Source organism: Lonchura striata, chromosome 7, assembly GCF_050655825.1.
Source record: "Lonchura striata isolate lonStrDom1 chromosome 7, ASM5065582v1, whole genome shotgun sequence".
Lineage (NCBI taxonomy): Eukaryota > Metazoa > Chordata > Aves > Passeriformes > Estrildidae > Lonchura > Lonchura striata.
The window spans coordinates 11,104,870-11,119,958 of record NC_140709.1 but is presented as its reverse complement, the minus strand read 5'-3'; the positions used below and the strand labels follow the sequence as shown (position 1 = coordinate 11,119,958).

The following is a 15,089-nucleotide window of genomic DNA, read 5'->3' as shown; positions in this document are numbered from 1 at the left end:
TCATAGCAGTTAATATCCTTTGCATTTTAAGCAGAAGGCAAGGCTACAAGGGAATGGGGAAGGCTGAGGTAATGGAAATAGAAATCTTACAACTCCTCAGTATGTGCCCATGTCTTATGTGTTACCCAACCCTCTTTGCAAGCAGAGTTGATGGAAATTTAGGGGTAGAGGAGGCTGGTGGGGCCTCATGTTAAAATTTCCTCCAAGTAAAATATTGCTATAGGTGATGAAATGAGCATTCCTGTTCAGAGAAAGGCAGGCAGAGGCCAGAATTAATTTCCACAGACCTCTGTGCCACTGCAGGATTCTGGATCTCTGTCCCCACCCTCAATAGCAAGGCACAGCTGACATAATGAGGGACCTCAGAAGAGTGTCCAGGAGACATGTCCACTCCCAGAGATCCAGAGGGGTAACAATCAGGTGCTACTGCTTTCTTGAGTGTCTCTGCCAAACACTTCAGTGGTTGCTTAATACCTGGCTCTGAGAGATTGCTCATCAGCCCTTGGGTCCTGTGCCACTTTAAGCAACCTTTTCAGAACAAATTTTTTATAGTCTGTGTGCTCTGTTTTTCCTCAGGCCACAAGTTAAACACACTGAAAAACATTGGAGAAAGAAATAAACACTAAGTTAGAAATAAATTAGGCACATGCCTAATACCGTCCCCCGTCCCCCCCCCCCCCCACACACACACACACAATCAGGGCCACAGATCAATGTTTTCAGGAAAAGGCATGAGGGAACAAATTACCATAGTGCTTTGTCAGTGATGGAAAGGAAATAAAAAGGAATATTCAAAAGGGTGATGAAATGTTTCAAGAAAAAGCAATATATTTTTATGTACTTGTAAAATCCATTCACAATGACTTTTCTGGTTAATTGGTTTCATCTTATTAAACTAAAAATGTATTTGTAAAATCCAGACATATTCAAGCATAAGTCCAATTTCTTCACCAAAAGCCAATACACCATTTCAAAAAAGAAAATTCAGCAATACAAACCATTTTCCATTAGCCTGAAATCACAGCACTCATATTGGGAAGAGAATGGATTGAGTGCTTGACTTCTCTAAAATGCACTTTGGAAAAATCACATAACTCATTTGCCCCAAAACTGCTGTCCTCTTTCTCCCTGACCCTGTAAAAATGGATTAATATTTTGGCCCAATTATGCAGTGATTTATAAACTAACATTCTGCTATCTTCCCTTGCACTTGTCATGTTCGACTTCTTCCCCTTTATTAAACCACTCTTCTTCCCATTAAATAGTCCCCCTGTCTCACTTGCCAAAGAACTGCCAATGGGCCCCTGATTTTACAGAAGAATGGACTCAGTTTTACCAATGGAAAAGGGCCTCTAATGTACCATGGACACAGCACAGTGAAGCATGGTAATTTGCCTGTGTTAATGATGCTACTTCACAATGATCAGGAAAACAAAAATCTCTAATAGCTAAATGACACGCAGTCCTCCTGCAGCCTGTTGAATTCAAAATCAATGGAAGCAAAACCCAGCTTCCTTTAGGAGATGAGCTAAAAGTGGTTGCAGTGTTTCTTTTCTTTACCCCCAAATTAATGATTGGCATTGAATCACTAAAATGGGTGATTGGGTGTTGGGAGCAGGACAAAAAAAAGAAACAAACCAAGTGTTTCAAAATGTTTTAGCAGCTCAAAAGCAAGTGAAGAAAAATTAATAAACATTTATGTAAATATTTTTGGACATACTTTACACTGGTATGATTTAGTGGAAAATACCACTATAAAGAAGGACTAAAGTATAATTCATAATTTTCTCTTTTTTAGCTGAAAAGTGGAAGTCATTACTGTAGTAAGGACATAGCAGCAATCTGCATCTGCCATTGCTTACCTCTGAAGATGCTCCAGTTCCACAAAGCTCTGAGCTCTTGAGTGCTAAATTAACCCCAAGAAATATCTTCAGCCACAGCTCTCATCAGAAAGCTTTTTAGAGCTGGGTTCCCAAGGCTGCCTGGCCGGGCAAAGCACTGATTGCTTTGGCCAAAGAGTCGTTGCTCCAAAAGTCAATCTTCAAATACAGCACATTAAGCTACTCCTCAGGAGAAACTCTGCTCTCATGTTTGGCCAAACACAACAAGCAGAACAGCACTGGCTTTGGTGACAGAATTTGGAGTTCACAAGAAGGGAACCAGGGATCATGAACAATCATATGGTGCATGTTTGGTAATCTTTGGAACCACTGAAAGGTTGGAGAATAGACTCAAACACAGGTTTATGAAAAAAAGATGAACAATATTTACAATATTGCTCATATAAGGAAAGGCTTCTATGATACTTTCCTAGGAGAGAGGGAGTGATTTGTCATCCAGTTGCAGTTCTCTAGATTTTGTAGCTGTCTGATGGGCCCACTTCACACATTCCTTGTCCAAAACTTTCTGGTACAACTGTGCAAAACAGGAACAGAACTTGAATCCAAGAGTGGCTGAGAATATAGGACCAAGCCACTTCAATTTCATTTCCATTTAATTTCACAGACTCACACAGAATCATTTAGCTTGAAAAAGACCTCCAAGATCATGGAGTCTAACCTTTGACTGACCTGCAATTTGTCAACCAGACTATGGCACTGAGGGCTACATCCAGTCATTTCTTGAAGACCTTCAGAGATTGTGACTCCACCACCTCCATGGGCAGCCCCTTCCAACACAATTCTTATCTAGGCATTTTTCAATGCATGATGTTCATTACTTAAACTCTGAGGTAAGACCCTATCCCCATTAAGGTACATCTTTCACTGTAGAGTGCTTAGGGTGCTGCTGTTGGGGAGGGAAGGGGTGGGGAAATAAGATTATTTACTGTAGAGCTCTACACTTGATTCTCCTGTGCTTACCACAGGAAAAGTTTGTCAATGAAGATTGAAAATAAGCACCTGAAGACTCTCTAAAATACCTGTTTATTCAATTTGGAGTAGCACTCAAGGAGAGTACTAAAATCTTCAAGAAGAATGCCACACACCACATATTTAAAGTTCCCCCAAATGTTGTATTATTAAGTCTTTTTTACTAACATGCCTGCTTCAACTAAAAGACATGTTCTAAAAATCCCAGAAGATGGATGTTTCAATAGCTGGCTCAATGTTTGATTTGCAGAAAATATTTCTATAGCAGTAGCAACCAGACCCTGGGAGAGACATAAGGAGCAGTGATGTGCCTTAAGCACCAGATTATTTACTGTACTTTTAAATAGTAACATTTTCTGAATGAAGAGATTTGATATCTTTCATCTTGTGTTTTGCAGACTTTGCCAAGTTGAGACCATAATACTTAAAAGCAACTTATCAGCAAAACCATGGCTGACTCGACAGAGGTCTGATATTTGAGACCTGCCTAGACAATCTCACAGTGAAGTCAAGGGGCCAAGGAGAGACTCCCCAGCCATGGCCCAGCAGAAGTGTTTCTCTGTCACAGCTCATGTCACAGTTGAGATGATCTCAATACACAGAGTATCACTGTATAATTTCAGAAGGCTTTAAGCATTCACCCATACAGGTAACACCATCCCACATCAGAAAGCTTCAAGCACCTGCCCATACAGAGCAACACTGCATCCCTTCAGAAGGCTGCAAGCATCTGCTCCTTGTTCTTTAGCCCAGCCTTTTACACCCTCATGTTCATGCACGGCACCTGTGTGCCCTCTCTTCCCTTTGGTGGTTGCTCAGTGCCCCTGGGCACTCCCTGGCTCATTGCTGTCAGTGCTGCTCACCTGCTGCTCACAGCTGAGCCCACTGGGGTGGGGCTGGGCCACAGCCCCACCCCAATTGCCACAAACTGTATCTACACTTCTTCAGTGGAGCATTCAAATCCCCAGCCAGGCCTTGCTCAAAGCTGCTTGGCAGTGTGCAAAAGGCATGTTGTCTTCCAGGGGCTGAATGCAGAAAAATCCTCACCCCTGGGGCAAAATTTACACCTCAGGCAGAACTAGCAGAGATGCTCTTTCAGATGGGCCAGGGCAGGAAATTAGAACAGCTCTCACTGCTAGCAATGAACAGCCCCCCCCCACCCCCTCATCCTGCCAGCAGAGCACAGGACCACCCACACCTTTGGGGCAGCAGAAGCCCTGCAGGCAAAGCCAGAGGCAGGGACAGAGCAGGTTCACAGGCCACAGCCACCTTTTACTGTGGGCAGAGACATCCCTGTGCTGCAAAGCCATGGGCACCTCAGTGATCACATCAAGGGAGGCTGCAGACCATCCCTCCACTGCCCTTATCTAAAGTAACAGCACCACGATGAAAAGCCATGTGAGCAGAAAGGCTGGAGGAGCTCACACAACAAAGTTTCTTTCTTGGTGTCTCTCTCGATATCAAATTGCTCGTGTGAACAGTACTGCTCACCAGGATGTTGCAACACCTGGAGATGGTGCAAGGTGCTTGTCATAGCAACTTGAGTATTATCCATGATTGTCACTCTAGATTTTGCAAGATGAGTGCACAGGCCAAATCATTATATCCATTAATTTTAAAGTAGTGATATCTCTTTTACTTGCTACTTGCCAGGCAAGTATAGTCACCAAAATGTGCAGCTATTAAATGCCAACCACAGTTCCTATCACCCTTTTTTGTTCTCCACCTTCCTTTCACTGTGCATTTTCCTCAAGATCTTTCTTTCTCGGTATTCTTGAGAAAAATGGCCTCCTTTATTGATTAAATTACAAATTCCAATGCTGGATGATTGAGTTATATGAAAACACCTGACTAAAGACCATTGATATAAATGGAAAAATTAACATTCTCTTTATTACAAAAGGCTTGGATGTTGAGAGGCTGCCTGAATTAAATGGAGATTGAGCAGATCTGAGAGAATTGATTAGGAAAAACAATGCAGAATTCAGAAAAGAGATACCAAAATTAGCACCTTCCTAATTCACCTTAGAAAAAGATGGGAAAAGTTGAGAAGGCAAAGGAAACTGTATCCTTTTCATGCATTCACAACCAGGTATTGCCCAAAAGCAATCTCTGTGATTGCTTATATCTCTGTGAGATATTTCTGTGATAAAACTCCTAAGATACTGAACTCTAACATCAAGTTACCAAAGGCCAACAAATACATGACCAGGTCAGCAGCCTCTCGGGTTCATTTGTTCATCTTCTCGTAGGCCTTTTTAATTAGTATCAAGAGCAGAGGAAGGTTCTTGGCCTTTGTTCTGTGCCTGGGAACCAATGCCGTGCCAGCTTTTGGTAATGTATCACTGCATTTTATTCACTGCTCATAGACGCTAATGAGATATTTTTAATTTTGTCTGCTTGTAACATTTCCTGCAATAGTGACAGATGTCTTGGGCTTTCTTCCTGCAGATTAGGCAACCATTACTGGAGTTCTTAGATTAAACAAGAAGCTAATAAAGCAAAGCATCAAAAATGGCATGATTGACTTTGAAACCATGTCTTCTCTCAGTGACTTCCTGGCAAGCTTGTTGTGAGGTAGACAGATTCTAGCAAAAATGAGTTCTAGCAAAGCTCTGGAAAGTGTAAACACAGCTCTTAAACAAGGGCTGCAAACATGATATTATTTACTTACAGCTTCTGCATTACTGAAGTGTCATATTCGAAGTCACGCTCCAGGGAGGATCTTAAGTGACCTGTGGAAACACCAGAAAACGAGTCTTCAGTGGATATTTCTAACTACATCTTCTATCAGATAGGGGTGAATAATGCTTTTTCTCTTTTCCAGGAGAATTTTGACATTATTTGGAAATCAAATGTAATGAAAATATTATTTAAGTTTAACCACAAAGCAATGTAAAAATTTTCCTTAAATGCTTACCTGAAGGTTGCTTCAAAACTAGTTTCAGCTGCAATTATCTGCTTTCTATAAAAAATCCTAGCCCACTGATTAGGTAGCAGAAAATGTGTGTGGAAACAATATATATTTTAACACAATCAATCTGATTGAGAAATTTTGCAGCCCTCTCTGAACTTTCCATAATCCTAAATGCTTCATCCTCACAGAAAAGACAAGGAATCACGCTTGCCCCAGTTTCCAAGTGGGAGATTTGCACCAGTGAGAAATGTAGCCTGTGAACACATATCTTACTCCTCATTGCAATGCTGTCTTTGGGAACACTTCTGTCCCCACCATCCATCACCCTGCCTCATCATTCACTCCTGCTGGAGTTCATTGCACCTTCCATTCTGCCAGCTGAACTACAGATGTGCTCAGGTTAGTCCAGAATTATTTGAACTGCTCAAGTAAATGCAGGAGCTGCAGCCAGATGATATGTGAGTGCAGCCTACACGATTTGCTCCCAGTCTCACAGCAGGCGTGGCAGGGCAGGGAGTCTGCACACTGGCTGTGAGCCATAAGTCCTCTCTTTGAAACACCAAAAGCAAAGCTAAGAATGAGCAAATTTGCTCAAGAAACCCATATCTGAAAGGTTCTTCTCGCTGTTTTCACCCCTGTGTCTTATCCAAACCCCACAACAGTTGCCTGAAATTAAGAAGGCAAAAGTTATCACAAATTCTAACAAATTCTGGATTAGTTCATGCTAATTTATCCTTCGGTTATGGCAGCATCAAAAAGACTGCTCTGTGCCTGAACTCTTTGCATTGCACAGTGCAGACATTGGCTGTGGTAGTCTCGGGTCCCTGGAGCTCACCAGCAAGAGATCAAAGAGCTAAAAGTGTGGGCAGGGAAAAGACAGAGACAGCAGGAATTGGAGGACACTTCTGTACAATGGCTTGTGAGCACAAATCCCACTCAGCCAGTAAGAAATTAATCACTGTGAAGAGATTCTGACCCTGCTACCTATTATGCTCAACAGACAAATTCAATGAAATAATTTATCTAGTTATTTACATGGCTTCCATTAGAGCTATGTCTGAGCATTCACAAACCAGATGGGTTTTTCCTCACTGAGAAGGAGCACATGCTGCTAACACTACGTCATAGACAAGGAATAGAGATACTAAAAAGACAAATTTTTTTTTCCAAGGAAACTAGTATCTGATCTGACAAAATTCTATATAATGCCAGAGGGCTTCTGTGGGTTAAGGTGCTGCACTCAGGGACAGGCCATCAGGCTTTAGCCATAGGAAGACTTCTCACTACCCTGGTAACTATTTTTTGAACAATAGCTTCTATACAGTATGAATCAGGAAAAGTGAAAGGGAAAAAGGGAAAGGGAGGGTAAAAAGGGAAAATAGGAAAAAACATTATAAAGGAAAGTCATGATAAATGTAGCGCCATCTGAAAAAAAACAAACTGCAGAAACAGAGGAACCAGTCACACAGTTCACTGAGAGTACTGAAGCAATTGTTTCCTTCAAGGAACCTCATTCATCACATTTCCATAACCCAGACAAGGCTCTCACAGTCTCCTCTTTCAACATACTAAGACTAACACACATGCAGACTCTTCACATTTCCCTCCTTCTTCTAACAGTCTTTTCCTCATGGAAGAAATCACAGGAAAGGGATGAAGATGTGAACATTTCTGCAGCTGTTCTGCCAGGGTTGAATCCTGAAGGTGGGACACCAAAGGAACCCAAGGGTGACAGAGCACCCACCAAAAGGACTCTGTCTTCACCATCAGATAACTCCTGCTTAATGGTGACAGTGGAAATGCTCCTTTGGTGATATCCCAGGAGGCAGATAAAAGCCCAGCACACCAGCTTGTAAGAAAACAAGATCCATCTGTTAGCTCAAACCTCCAGGACTGGCAGGTAGTCTTTCCTATACAGAAAGCCACTGAACAGCACAAACTCTAGGTTTCATCAGCAGAAGAATTCTGGTCTGCACACTGCCTCTCTAAACATAAGAGCTCCCCTTTGGCTAGAGAATCAAGGATTCCCTAAATGAACCCTTTGATCCCCAAGACACTGAACCATCTCCTGAAATTTCTTCTCAGACATTTGAATTCTTTGCCACATTACAGCATGAAACCTTTCTCATCTCTCCATTAAAGCAGCAGATATAGACAGATGGGATAGTCTTCATCTTTCAGGACTTTTGAAGTTCATTTCCCATCAATTTTAACAGGAATGCTCAGAGCTCCTGTTAAGTTTAAGAAAACCAAAGCTATAGATTGTGCTCAGTCAAAGCCAGGAGAATCCCAAGCCTGGTAGTCCCTCCACAGGCTGTCATAAATTAAAAAAAAGAAACATAATATAAATAACACTATAATGGCCAAACTTCCCCCTCCACACAGGTTGCCAAATAATTTTTGAAAACTCTTCGAGCCTTGTTTTTTATAGCCCAGTACGTACTGTTAGTGGAGGTGGAGCTGTACCAGAACCTCCACTGAGTTTAAATGTCTTCTCTTTATTAATGGGTTTTATTCTCTCTTCATTGCAAGTCAAAGGCAACAAGATGTTACTGCCCTTTTGCAAGCTATAAAAAAATCTAACACAGCAGATGGATTACACACCTCACCCAAGGTCCCTTAGGACATCTACATTTGCACAGAGAACTGATCCCAAAATGCCACATACCCAGTGCCCTGCCCTTCCCTCCAGCCCAGCCTAATTCTCTGAATTTCATGATGATTCAAAAGTCTATTTAAAGTCCTACAGCTATGGGTGTGGGCAAGGAATTAAGTCTGAGCCAAAAAGTTTGAATGGAGCAGCTCTGATTAAGATTCTTGGTAAGAGTGAAATTTCACACAGAGCTGGGAGGATTTAATCTGACATGGAAAAAAGGTGGCATGTGTCAACTAGGTTATGATGTGAGCCCCCGAGAAGATGCAGCAGCAATGCCAGTGTCCCCTTCCCAGTCAGTCTGCCCCATAAACACTCCAATGGTACCCACAAAGCCTAGCACAGCTTACCCAAGCCTGCTATGCAAACAGGATTCAGGAAAAAAAACTGATATAGAGGAAGAGCTACGAATACCTCTTGCAGTTTCCCAGTGTAAATGGAGTGGCCAGGCATAGTTACACACTGAAATGAAGCAGCCAGGAGAGCTGACGAGGTTCATATACACACAGCCATGGTTTACTACTCAAACCATTCTAAGCTCTTTAGGTAAAGTAAGCTTTGTTATTACAGATGGCATTGCTTGCCCTAGATCTGATGTCCAAAATGGGGTAGCTCTCTGTAATCCTTCAGAGGCTGCTTATAAATCAGAGAATGCTTCACCTCTTGACACATGGCACTAATAGATGATAATGTAAATGGTGCAGTGTTTTAACCTTAACAGGCATTTGCTTAGGTTATTGTAGACAAAAATGAGGTCAGGAACTGTGGTCACAAGCCTTAATCTCAAAGAGCCTGAGTCTGGAATAATCTGGAGCCCTCTGGCTTGTGCAGCAAGCAAAAGGCTGAGGGTGCAAAGGGGGAAGTGGGCTCTCCTGTCCCACTCCTGCACAGCTGCACCCCACAGTGCCCCCTGCACCTCCCAGGACCCTCCCAAGTCACTTTGCCTATAGTAACAAACAGCAACTGCAATATAATAATTGCTGTGGAAATGATTTTGAAGGCATCAACTCCTAAACAGAGAGAGTAAACAAAATCTGCTTCTGTATGAGCTCTTCCACTTTTCTCAGGCATCTGAGGGATATCCTTTATTAACCATGAGATATGAGCAGACTCGCTGTTCAGACTGCATATCTGCCTGGTTCCTTAGATACCAACGAAAGCCCAAAGGCACAGCTTGGCATCTCATCCCCTTCTTATAAACTCTTCCAGAAAGTTACAGCTGATTTTGACACAAAGATGATGAGAAACGGGGAGCTATTTGTGCCATTCTGGAGAACATGCCAAACCCTGTATTAACAACCCCAACCCTGTTAAAAACAAAGCCAAAAAAAAAAAAAAAAAAAAAAACCCAACAACCAAACCAGCAAAAACCAATCCTTCTGTTTGCTACTGATTAGGCAGCCGAATTAAAACTGATGAAGTGATTGGATAGGATCCAAAGCTGTTTATCTGCACATAAATCACAGACATGCTTTACTCAGCCAGTATGGATTTACTAAGCTAGAGGAAAGACCTCGTACTCAGAATGCTGATTATTACAGCAATTAAAATATCAGTGAAGCAAACATTTTGGGTAGAAAGCTGTTAGAGGCTACTTGAGAAATCATTCTATTAAATATGAATTCAATCAGGTTTCAAATTTTAAAAAAAGAGAGTTTTAATAGAGGGTTTCTTTATTCTGATTAAGTATTCAAATTCAAACAGAGGAAAGATACAAAATAGCTAGCTGGACATGCCAAAGGAGATTAGAAAGGAAGGCTGATACATATTTTATGATCAGAAGGGAATAAAAAAAATAAATTGAGAGATGTACTGTCAAACCAGACACAGTGTTAATAGCTAAAGTATATGGCAGTAAGAACTGCTGTTCCCACAACTATTAATGTAAAACTGAAAATTTGGAGCAAGCTGCAGCAAAGGAAAATAAATCACACTTTTTTTTCCAATTTGAAAATATATATAAAATAAATCCCTACCCCCATCATTCACTCTCTGCATCCCAACCCCCTGACACCAAGACTGTCATTTCAGCAAGCTACAGCTTCCAGGCAAGTGAGACAAGTGACAATTTTTTCCTATTAATCATTGCTAATTTATTTATGCCATTTTTCTACTTATGAGAATCATTGGCCTGGAGATTATTTCCTCTTTCCCCTTTGAGTCCTGAGAAACTATTTAACATGGGAAGTAGTTAAGGGGGGCAAATAGGGGAGAGTGTCATGTAGCCAAGTTACGCATCCCAGCTGGAATCTGGGATGATGTCTTGCAGCTCTGGCTCCTTCAGCCAAGTTTCATACAGGAAGCAGGAACGCGCCAAGGGCGCAGCGAAATCCACTGGAGCCAATAAATAGCATTGAGTCCATTAACACACTCCTGCCATGGATCCCTTCACCAAACTCAGCCACCTTGCAATTGGTTTGCTCACGAGGTAGCAAACAACTTGCATAGGGGAAAAGCTCAGGAGCCAAGGGATGCTCTGGTGAAGCCTCACAGATGCAGAGTGTGTGTGCATGTGGGATGTGTATCCAGAGCCCTTCCAGAAGAGGCAAACACTGCTGATTTATAACAGAGTAGTGGCCATCAAAGGTCATGGTGTCACCAGTGAGGTAAAGGGCAAATTGCTGTCAGGAACTTCACGAGGCAAGAAGACAACTCACTTCTTGCCCAGAGGCTCCTCTCCAAGCCTGGGATGGGTCTGGAGGTACCACAGAGGAGCAGGCATCCCCATCAGTTCATGCAGTTTTCGCCTTTCCACAAAACCTGTTCAGCTAGAAAAAAGGGCTAAGAAAACATTTTTTAAATTTGGAGAGTAAAATTTTGTAATGCATGCATTACAAGTCTAATTGTTATTTCAAAGCTATCAGTAGCAAGAATAATTTCACCTACCATAGAAATACCTCCATGATAACTTTCTGGAATAAGAGATAACTTTTGAGGAAAGTAGCTGACAAATTACTTGACAAATTTGTCAACTACTTTGGAGCTATCAAGATAAAAGGCTTTATATGTTGTATGATTTTTTTATGTATATATAAAACACTTTTATTGGACTGTTGATAAAAGCCTGAGCTACAAAGGAACATTTTCCCCTAGCTGAGAAAAGGCAAGCTGCTAGACAAATCAGCTCAATCTCTGCCTTTCAAACAATATAAAGCAGTATAACTTTCAGGAGTAACACCTCATCTGTTTTTTTCTCCAGACTGCCTATCAGGAATCAAGCATTAAGTAAACATTTGAAAAGTGTTCCTCTGAGAGCAAAGGTTTAGATTTGAGTCACAGGATCCATTGAAAAGAAAAATTGCTTCTGTGAATTGGGACAGTGCCTTCCCTTCTGAAAAGTTTCTAAAAAGAGCAAATTGAGATAATCTTTTTACAAGGTATAACCCATATGGAAATTCATTTTTTCCCTATAAAAAATGTCAAGACAACTCAGAAAGTGAGACTGGAATCACTATTTTAAAAAGGTTAAAAATATGCAGATTTCCTAACAATTATAACTAGTAAAGGCATGGTTAAAGTGCTTTATCATGGTCTAAAGTGAAGCCCTGATTGATGAGAACATGAGATAAACAAAAGAGGTAAAGACATAATAGAGCCCTAAATCACTAAGAGTATTTAATCCAGAAGTGGGGGTATATATGCCCAGTGATTGTTGATTAAATATTTTAAGGATCTATTCTTCTCCCAGCACAAAACACTCGCTAGAGTGGCTTCAGCACTGCAGCTCCCTGAAGGCTGCATTACTGCTCGTTAACCCCGTGCAATCACCACTGTGGATGCAGAGCTGAAAGGAATCATTGTTCCTGCTGCACAAAAGCTAAACCGAGCCTCCAGAGAAGGTGAATGATTTGCAAAGGATTTTACAGCAAACCAGTGGGACAGCTGGGGGAAGGGGGAAACCCCAACTTATGAGCTGGTGCCTTCCAGACACTATTCCTCATTGCTTGCAAGAACACCCTGAAGTTAGGCATTATTTTCATTCCTCCCTTTTCCACACACAGCCATGACTATTAACTTAAGACTGTCACCAAAAGCATGTGCATATGCATGGGAGGTCACAGAGGCACGGCCCGGGATAGTGCTCGAAGACAACACTTAGCTCTAGGTTCTACTTTCAAGAGGTGTGAAAGATAAAACTCTTTCCTTCAGTGGATTTAAATTGGAGATGAAAGTTTGATCCTAAAAGGCCTAAACTAGACCTACAGCTGATTGGAAATAGTCTTCTGTCACAGACAACATTAGTCCTGAATTCAGTCTGATTACACAGTGTTAAGTATGGCAGGCACCTGAGGACAGAGCATAAGCCACGTCAGAGCACACTGGATACACAGGCAAGGCAGGATAAGTCATGGAGCCAGACAGAGTGTCCTGGATGGTCACACCATGCTGCAACTTTTCTTTAACACTAATTAATTTAGGTGATTAGATGAGTCAAAAATTCAGAGGGAGCTGTTCATTACCTTTCCCCCACTTTGGCTACTCCAAGAGATAGTGACAGGTGATCTTTTTAACATATTGTTCTCATTAGCACTAAATCCATTAATATGAATATGAAAAGAATTCAAGGAGAGACAGGAAATGACTGCAAACATCTTTAGTTAAAGAAAATGCCTATTCTTCCTCCAAAGAGCACAGCTGCACCATTCTGGTGCACAACCACTCTGGGAAAGGCAGATCAAAGAAGCAAAAGCCACTGAGCCAAGTTCACCTTTCAAATTGTTTCTTAGCCAGACCCAGGATACTAAGAGCAGCCAAGAAATCTCCAACATGACTCTTTTTTGATTAAAACTTGATCTGTTGACATTGACACATCCAGTCTTGATTTTGCCAGGTCTTTCAAAGAAGAGATGTGAGGGGACCAAGCCTGTGCTGCTGGTCCTGTCGGCTGCTCTAAGTTCCCACCAGCTCACGTGCAAAACAGCCAACAGGGCCAGTGCTTTTACAGGCCAGAGACCCTCAGCCTGCACAGCCATGCCACAAACCAAAGTACTGGAAGTCCAAGCAAATTTTAAGATCAGACTCACAGGGCTTTTAGGATCCCTGATATGCAGCCAAACAGCTTTCAATAAAACAACATTCCTCTACCCCTAGACTGCCCAGCCTACAAGAGAGACTTGCTTGAGCAAGCCTCTGGAGCATAAGGAAAATATGACTATTCCTTTTTTCTCTAGGCACTGTGGCACTCTGTCCTTCTGGATGTGTATTTTTGTCCAGCAGCAGAGTTAGGCCATAGGATCCCATTCTCCCTTGTGAGATGACCAAGTCTATGCTCAGTATAGCAACCTGCAAAAGAACAGTATCTGGGCTTTCTGGGGCTTTCTGAACACATCTCTGCAGACTCTTGCCTGCTAATGGCATCACTTGATTGATTGATTCCTGCAGCCTCCTTCACGTCTCCTCTCTTTCAGAGGACTCCCAGCCTGGGAGCTGTCTGCAGGACTGAAACTGACACTTCCCCTGGAAAAACATTTTCTGGATCCATATGTCTTTGCCAGACAGACCAAAGGGAAATAAATCAACATGATCGGACCAGATCAGTTGTTCTGGAAAATTCTGTGTTGGGTCCATCATTCTACAAAATCAAAGAGAAACATTTTCTATTTCTGTTAAAATAAAAAATTAATTTTCAATAAGGAATTTGAAAATGCCTTTCCATTTTCCAAACTTAAACTACAACCTTTCCAAAGTGGAAACTCTTCCTAGTTTCAGACAGCACAAAATGAGCACAAACTATAAATAGTACCTTCTTGTAATGCTCCTGTGGAAAATCTGATGAGTTTTTGTGGGGTAGATTTTAAGGACCAAACTAATCAATTTCCACTCAACATTCCCCTGCTTATACTACATCACACCTATCTATCCTGAGTAACTGAGAAGTAGTAAGTTATTGTGTAGAAATGAACTCTGGCAAAACACAACAACTATTTTGGATTTGAAGTAGTATATAACCAGGGCCTGCAGCAGTGACCCACCTTTTTAGTTAACTGTGATTTCCCCACCCCTTATATAGCAGCTAAAAAGTTGCATCAATTCCCTACACTGGAGCAGGCACACAATTCTTTTTTAACCAAATTATTAGAGGAACAAGCATGTTTTATAGACAGTCTGAAATACAAGTTTCCCAACAAAGTCAAGAGAGAAAGTCCCACTTACTCTAATGGCAGCAGAGTTAAGTCATTGAGCCACTGGAAAATGCTGCATCTAATGTCTGTCATTCTTTGCCTTTTCCAAAATCACAGATAGGCTGTGGCAGCCTCAGGAACAGAGGCCAAGTCTCCCAGTCCCCGATTTGTGCTTTAACTACTTGACATATCCTCTCATCACTGGAGCAGGAGACAGAATGATCAGAGACCAAAACCCCTCACACTGAGCCATCTGAAAATATCATGTTTCAGCCCAACAGAGACGTGTGTCATTCCATCACTAAGTCACCAGCCCAGAGGACAAGTCCAAGGCAAACGTCCCGGCAGCAGTCCAAGGTCAGAGTCCCAGAAGGTAAACCCGTCAAGAATGGGTGATGTAAACACTCCCTCTCAGTCACAGTCCCACTGCAATCTTCCCCAAATCCCTTGAACTTTGCAAACTTCCTTCTCTGGCATGCCTCTTTGGACTTCTTCCTTCTAATTTTCACATAAGCTTGTTTGTGGAT

General features: G+C 41.8%; 1 protein-coding gene across 13 annotated transcripts in view; it reads right to left on the bottom strand.

The window, feature by feature from the left end:
• SEMA5B (semaphorin 5B) overlaps positions 1-15,089 on the bottom strand; it is a 269,934-nt gene that overhangs the window by 180,609 nt on the left and 74,236 nt on the right. For 9 of the 13 annotated variants that reach the window (XM_077784940.2, XM_021526078.3, XM_085584191.1 and 6 more), the window contains one exon: positions 5,545-5,605. The gene's annotated coding sequence lies outside the window, so the exon portion shown is untranslated. Of the gene's footprint in view, positions 1-474; positions 2,416-5,544; positions 5,606-15,089 lie in introns of all 13 variants that reach the window. The other 4 variants (XM_085584195.1, XM_085584193.1, XM_085584194.1 and 1 more) reach the window with 1 other exon arrangement.